Source organism: Erinaceus europaeus, chromosome 20, assembly GCF_950295315.1.
Source record: "Erinaceus europaeus chromosome 20, mEriEur2.1, whole genome shotgun sequence".
NCBI lineage: Eukaryota > Metazoa > Chordata > Mammalia > Eulipotyphla > Erinaceidae > Erinaceus > Erinaceus europaeus.
Window position 1 is genome coordinate 41,419,297 of NC_080181.1, and position 8,305 is coordinate 41,427,601.

Here is an 8,305-nt window from a genome sequence, read left to right on the forward strand (position 1 = left end):
TTGTTGTTTTTTTTTACTACTAAGGTTAATAAACTATCCATGATCTTGGAAACTAAACACTAAAGTATTTGGATAAAAGGCACATAACAACTACAACTTAAAAGTAATTAACAAAATTAGAATAACAGGAGAGAAATAGAGAAGAAAGAATAAAGGAGGAACAGGGGAAAAGGAAGAGATCACAACAATGTAGAAATAAATTTTGGTGAGGGTTTATTTGGGCTTTTTGTATAAATCTTTCAAATTTAAATGTAAAATTATTTTAATTATAAAAATATATATTCCAATGTAAAAGAGCATAGAAACAAAAACCTATATAAATACTTAAGAAGTATATGAACTTCCACAAAAATACATTTGTAATAGGCCAATTGTTCCTAACTCAGAAATGCAGGTGAGTCAAGTGCTTACATGAAACATAACTATAGTTTTTCTTTTATGGATGGATATATATTGATTGAAATTGACTTGAGTTATAAATAGTATTTCACCTATTAGATTGGTTAATATTTTTAAACAATTAACAATATCCTGGATATATACCTTTTATGAACTTTAAGAGTGCCCTCATAACACTGCTGAACACTATACTAGAAAATATCTTAAATACAATTTCACAATAATTGCTGAAATTGAAAGTATGCAAAACAAATTATCCAGTGCTATTATATATAAATATTTAAAAAATGAATCCAAATCTCATTATAAATTCCTAATTATATACATTCATCAGTATATGTAAGAACAAATAGTAACCTAAATTTCTTGAAATAGAGAAAAATAAACCCCATAATATTTTATATTCCATGAAATAAGTCTCTATATTTATGATTTAGAAATATATCCACAACATATTATTTCAAATATATACCACAATACTGAGACACTTGCACAATTAATTACAATTACATAAACTTTCAAAAGCTGATCACAAATAGTTAACTTTTGTCCCTTGGAAGTAGGAATGGAAAATTAGAGTAATAATAACCACCATTTGTTTTAAATTATTTAATGACTGAGACTCAGTTATGGTGGCCCAGCTTTTGTGTGCTAGGGGAAGCTAATCTATTGAAACAGACAATTTATTGATAGTAGCATACTAATGTATCACAGTTCAACTTACATTCCAGAAGTACAAAATAAAATCGTACAATAAATGTAGGTATCTATATAAGTCCACTTGAGTTAAATAGGTAGTAAATGAATTTTAGGGTAGTAAGGATACAAATTAAATCTCATTATTTACAGAATTTTTTTTTACTCCAAAAACACCTAGGAAAGCATACAACCACATATTCTACAATATATCATGACTCAAAATGACAATGTAAGGGTGTATCTCCTCCTTAGACAACCACATCTGTGAATATATTCAAGTCTTACCTTCAGGCATTGGTTAAGAGGTTAACTACAGACAGATTCTGCTACTAGACTAGAGTTAAGAACTATTCTAAAAATGACATATTCATATCCATGATACAAATTCAAGAACTCAGTATCTTACAGAGGGGACTTTGTTTCTAACAAAGTTTGTTGGATATCAAAATGGATCTAAGGTATCCATCAATTGCACTTGCCATATGCAAATAACACTCCCATTTGTAAAGCAAACTTGGGTTAAAATGCAACAATACAATAAACCATAAGATATAGATAGATAAATGGTAGAGTAATCAACACTTCTAATCAATTACTTATAAAAAATGACATCACTTCTATTCTAGGGATACATATATAAAAGTTGTGGCCTTTGGAATACAAAGACACAGTGACTTCCTGAAGGATTAATATTGAGAATATTTAGCTATTTCTGTGGAGGGAACCACTGTAGAGGGTATCTGTGATCCTCTTGTCCACAGGGTCATCATCTAGTAGAGTATAGAGGGAGAGATTGCAAATGAAAATAAACAACAGGTTATCACACAGCCATGTATTCTGACAGATAGATATCATTTCCAAGGCAAATATTGTACTGGTACTCCATGGAAAATAACTTTTACGAATATATATATATTCCAAGCTACAAAACAGTTATATTCATTGTATAAAATAATGAAACAATAATTTTCCTCCTCTGCCATATTTACTGCTATTTGAATACACATCTTTTATTAGAAATTTTTTTAAGCACTGCTCAGCTCTTGTTATTGGTGGTACCAATAATCAAATCTGGTACCTCTTGCATGCACACCTTGTATAATAAAGACTGCACAGTCTCCCTAGCACCTAAATTATTTTTATTCCATTAAACTCCATATGGATTCTTAAATTTTCATTTCCTGTATAACTACTTATAATTCATTTATATTTTTTCAGCCACCAGGTTCCAGATGCTACCATGATGCCAACCGGACTTCCATGAGCAGATGACCCCACCCATGTGTCCTGGAACCCCACTTCCCCAGAGCCCTGGCCTACTAGGGAAAGAGAGAGACAGAATAGGAGTATGGACCGACCTGACAATGCTCAGGTTCAGTGGGGAAGCAATTACAGAAGCCAGACCTTCCACCTTCTACATCCCATAATGACCCTGGGTCCATACTCCCAGAGGGATAAAGAATAGGAAAGCTATCAGGGGGAGGGATGGGATACGGAGTTCTGGTGGTGGGAATTGTGTGGAGTTGTACCCCTCTTATCCTATGGTTTTGTCAGTGTTTCCTTTTGTAAATAAAAATTTTTAAAAATTCATTTATGTGACAATTCAGGCTCTTAAAATTCAAATAAAATTATAGAAGGGAATATTACAAGTAAGCTTTATAAATATTATTCATAACCATTTCACATGACAAAACCATTATCAGAATATCCATATAAAATTCTCCCCATTTTCATAAATGTTTCTTGAAAAAATTCTGATGAATAACATCTCTTGCATTACACGTTGTGGTTTAAATAAGTTATGCACTAAAAATAACTCTAAATTCCTGGGTGAAAATATAAGTTGAAATTACTAACATAGATTACATAATAGATCTGAGGTTAAGGAAATATACAAACAACCCAAATAAAAATCCAATTCAGCAATACAGAAAAAAGCATAATATAGATCTATGTTCTTACCAATAGTCGTAATCTCTTTGATCCATGCTTATGTAAGATGTTTGTGGAATAAAGAAAAAGAAGGAATTCATGAAATAATTTGCAGTAGTTTATGTCTTATTCAAATGAAAGACTATTTTAACATAGTTTCCCCCACTATCACTAAGGGCAATTTCACAGTAGTTACTGAAATCAAAAGTATGCAAAATTATCCAGAATCATATTCCAATCTCCATACCTATTAATAAAATATTATTATATATTTCAATAAAATACACATAAGTTGCAGTTTTCACTTCATAATGTAACTGTCATTTGATTTTTTTTCAAGTTTAAACTTATTTCCCACTTACATAACTTCTACACTTGTTTTCCTTATCTGTGATGAGTACATCACATGAACTCTGGTTATTGGTGGCACCAATAATCAAACCTGGCACCTCTCATCACATACATACCTTGTGCAAATGACTGCACAATCTCTGTAGCACCTAAATAATTTTAATTCCATCAAGCTACACATGCATTTTCAAACCATCATTTATATATAGCTACTCAGAATTCATCTAAATACCAGTTCAGGCTTTTAAAAATACTTTTTAAAAAAGAATACTTAACAAATTTTATTTTTACTGAGTATATGGACAGAGATTACCAGTCTAGATAACATCATATTTTATGGCCAAGAGTAGGTAAGAGTCTATCAACACTGATTCAAAATCCAAAGAGCTTTTTAATCTATTTTATCGGTTATAGTTGACAATTCCTGTATTGGTTTTAATTTTTTATTTATGCAATTTTAATTCCATACTAAGCTGTTCAAAAATATATCAGTATTGCTCATTCTTACCAGTACTTGTGAAGAATGAAGTTCACATAGATCATGAACAAGTACAAGAATTTGGAGTGATATACAATTGTCAGGTAGTAAGGCTTCTAAATTGTCTCTTTTCATTAATCGGTGTCATCTCTTATGAAACTGTGGAAAACATGGGAAAATTGTAGTATAGACCATGGCCAGTCAAATGTAGAATGCAAAATTGGTTCTTTAATAAACTTCCAACACATTCCCAAATCATTAAAGGAAAATAAAATGTGGGGGGACTACTTCTATGAAACCCCACTTTTATTTTTTTTGCTTGTATAGGTAACTTGTTTTTATCAATTATCACAATACTCAGAGAATTCAAGTGCTAAAATTTTCTAGTTATTATTACTGGGGCTTCGTCACTTGAAGCGAACTTTTCACGGTATGAAGGAAGAAGGACAGAGAGATCTACACAACAGCACTGAAGTTTCACTCAGTGTAGTACAATAGGGCAGGGAAGGGCTCAAACCCAGATCAAGCACAAAGTAGAGAAGACACCTCCCAGGTGCTACCTTGAGGGCCCTAAACTGTTTTTTTTTTTAATTTGGGGGAGGGGGTGGTAGAGTATGAATTTCCATCACTGGTTTGTCACTGCTCCAGACTGTTCTTTTCAGAGATTGGGGTGGGGGGTTATGCAATACTGCACTGAAATTCCACCCATACAGTGGGTGTTAAAGGCAAACCTGGGTCCTGAGCCTGGAAAAATAGCAAGTGTCCTTTTGTTGGCCCAGATTTTCTACTTTCATAAATAACAAATGAGTGTATGTGGCATGTATCACCTTCATCTCTCAATAGTCCATCTTTACATTCAGTTTAACATATATAGTTTTATTACTGTACCAGTCTATTACTAAAGTGTCATTCCTCCTTTAACCAATCTATTTATCAAACCATAAATTTAGCATGAAATCAACCATGTTTTCTGCGCATAAGTCCACTCCTTATTCTAGTCAGCCATATTTGCATCGATCAGTCTAAGCATCAATGTATCTGTATAAGATTCCTTTATCCAGCATTACATAATGGAAACCACTTTTTAACCTACACTTTAACTGATAATGAATCTATCAATTCACAAATAAATCAGACTTTTTTGTTACCTTGAGTTATAATCAATACTGCATTATATCCAGATATACATGACATATATATATATGTGTATATATATGTTCTCCATATGCTTATTATTTATTCCTTATATAGGAAATCTAAGGTTTACTCTTTTGGCAATATATCAGCAACCCATATAACATTATTAAGAATTGTCATGTTATATAATGTATCTCCATGAAAAAAATTCATGGAATTTTGCAACCTTTGTCCCCTTCACTCATGTTGCCCACCCTCCAATTTTGGCAGTCATCATTCTGTTGACAGTTTCTATCTTAGTTATTGGTGAAGGTTCCACATAAAAGAAGAATCATAAGGCACTGGTGTTTTCTTTGACACTGAAATTGAAACATTGCTATTAATAACAATATTCTTTTCCACTACCACTGAAATACAATTTCTCAAAAGTAACCTATTTACCTGATTATAGGGTAGGTCCATTCTAGTTTTTTGAGATTTCTTCAGATTACTCTCCTCAGAGGATGGACAAATTTATATTCCAACCAGCAGTGTAAGGTTCCTTTACCCTTTGTAACCTCTCAGGAAGCAGACAAACCCATCCAAAAAAAAAATCTGTGTATACCTATGTTCATAGTAGCACAAGATATAATAGCCCAAACTTGGAAGCAGCCTAAGTGTCCAACAACTGATGAGTGTTTAAGAAAACTGTGGTATATATACACAATGGAGTACTAATGATGAGGTCACTTTCTTCATCTCATTTGTATGGAACTTGAAGGACCATGTTAAGTGAGATAACCCAGAAAGACAAGGATGAATATGGGATGATCTCATTCATGGGCAGAACTTAATAAACAGGAAAAGAAACAGAAACAGTAAAACTTGCACTGGTCAGTGTATTACACCCAAGAAAAAGACTAGGAAAGGGAAACCAACAGAGAAGGGGTGGGGGCATTAAGCTCCTGGGTATGAGAGTGTTTTGCATACACATATCTTGGTGAGATGAGAAATTTTATCTGTATGCCAAAAATGGTACTATAAACCATTAACCTCCCAACAACAAAAATAATTTAAAATAATCTGTTTGCACACTGGCCTTTTCAATATTTTATTTATTATTGGATAGAGACAGAAGAATTGAGTGGGTAGGGGGAGACAGAGGGAGAAAGACACCTGCAGCCTTGTTCCACGGCTTGTGAAGCTGTCCCCCTGCAGGTGGGGACCTGGTACTTCAACCTGCAACCTTATGCACTGCAATGTCACACTGGCCTTTTGATGAGCAACTATTTTAATTCTGAGTACTTAAAATCTCTATAGTGGTCATATCATAGTTTATATGCAGTTTTGTAAACATCCCATATTCTTGTAATATTTTCCATAACTATTTTAATGTTAATTTTTTAGTTATCCTAGATAACAAAATCTTTTATTATTCATTGGATAGAGACAGAATAAAATCAAGAGATGAGGTGATTGTGAGGGAGAGAGACAGAGACACCATCATTGCTTCACCACCACACGTGAAACTTCCCCCATACAAGTGGGGACCAGGAACATGAACCTGGGTTGTTGCACACTGTAATGTGTACACTTAACCCTGTGTGCCACCACCTAGCCCTATCACAATGTACTTTTTTTAAACTAAAATATTTTAACACAGGAATACTACTTTAATTGTAACAAGAACAGCTTTGAGTGGGGAAAAAGCAGCTAATTTGAATTAATTGCTTCAGAACTCTCAGTATAATATAGTTAACTTTAAAATGAGAGAATATTGCTACTACACCTTAGCCCATTGCTAGTTGACAGCTAATTACAACCCTAAAAAATGGTGATTTAATAACTGAATCTTACTGGGAACATTAGTGGCCCTTATTAGTCATAATCTAAGACAATTTTTCCAGGATACTCAATTTTAGGGTGCAAAATGGATAACTCACAAAATAGCTGTGCTGTTTAACATATCTTAGATCCAGGTTCATGCCCTCATCCCACCACATTGAAGGAAGCTTCAGTTTTGTGGACTTTCTCTTATTTAATTCTTGAATTCGTCTTTCTGAATTTTCATGTCTGCATTTTTTAAATTTCATGCGACATTTTTTAAATCCATTCAAACTTACATTACATTGAAAATTTCAATCACTATCCTTGCATTCTCCATTTCATCTAGCACTTTTTAAAGTCAAGTTACCACTATGAGTCTGAATTTCTATTCTAGACATTCATTCATTAATGCTAGATCTGCCATTATGAGTGTATAGAATCACAGCAACTAATTTAATGGGGTTAACATAACATTTACTTCTCACTTATAAAGCACTCTGAAAGCCTGATTAATGTTTCTCTAGCTTATTTCCATGAGATTTCATTATTCCAAACTATACTCTGCTTCTATGGTTCTATGACTATTTCATGTTGTTTTTGACGGGTTAGGTTGTTTTCGCCGGGCTGGCTTCACGGGCAGGTAACAGACGACCAGGGACTCATAGTTGAGCTGTAGGCAATATCTCTTTATTTATGCAGGACGCAGCACAATCTAAGCCGAGCTGAGCTAAACTAAAGGTAAAGTACTCTAAAACTCACAATGCTGTCTTTATATATACTTCCCAAGTAGGGTGGAAACAGGATGTGACATAGAGAGGGTGGAGAGAAAAGCGACTGGTGAAAATCAGGGTGTGACAAAGAAGGGATCAGGGTGTGACAAGGAGGGGGTGGAGCAGGCGAGAATCCTATCACTGAACCACAAATGCCCTGGAGGGAGGTGGAACTTGTTAACAGTGGTTATGTAAATAGAATAGTGTTAAGCAGGGGGGATTTAAACCAAATGAAACAGAAGGGGTCTCATGCATACCAACAATTTCAGGTAAATTATAAAACAAACTCATACAAACTACTAATGTCTTTTGTATATAGTATATGTAAGACATTTTACATTGATTTTTTTTGTATGTTTTGGTGGATTTTTGTTGTTTTTGTTTTTTTGGTGCAAACCTATGGGCTTAAAGAAGTAATATCACAACTCCTAGCCATGTTTTTCATGTAAATTTATAGTAACAGGAAAAAGAGAGTTGAAAAGACACCAGTTTTCTCCTTTACTAAGGCAACTCCCATGGGGCACAGACTTTTGAACATGGACATGCTTCTCAGATGTCTTTCTGACATTTTATCACCGAATGAACTGAATGGGCCAAAAGAAATTAAAAAACCTGTGAACAGGCCATTTTAAATCATTCTCTAGCCCAGGGAAGAGAACTCAGTATTTTTTTCAGTGTAAAATTTACATTATCAAGAAACAGTGACTACTGAGTTTCAAATTATACAACTAAC

General features: G+C 33.7%; 1 long non-coding RNA gene across 1 annotated transcript; it reads right to left on the minus strand.

Moving 5' to 3' along the window:
* Positions 1-993: 993 nt before the first annotated feature.
* On the minus strand, positions 994-5,125 carry LOC132534849 (uncharacterized). Its single transcript, XR_009546560.1, has 3 exons — positions 3,890-5,125; positions 3,061-3,087; positions 994-1,868 (listed from the first exon to the last, which is right to left on the minus strand). It is a non-coding gene; the product is annotated as an uncharacterized LOC132534849 (long non-coding RNA).
* Positions 5,126-8,305: the final 3,180 nt, after the last annotated feature.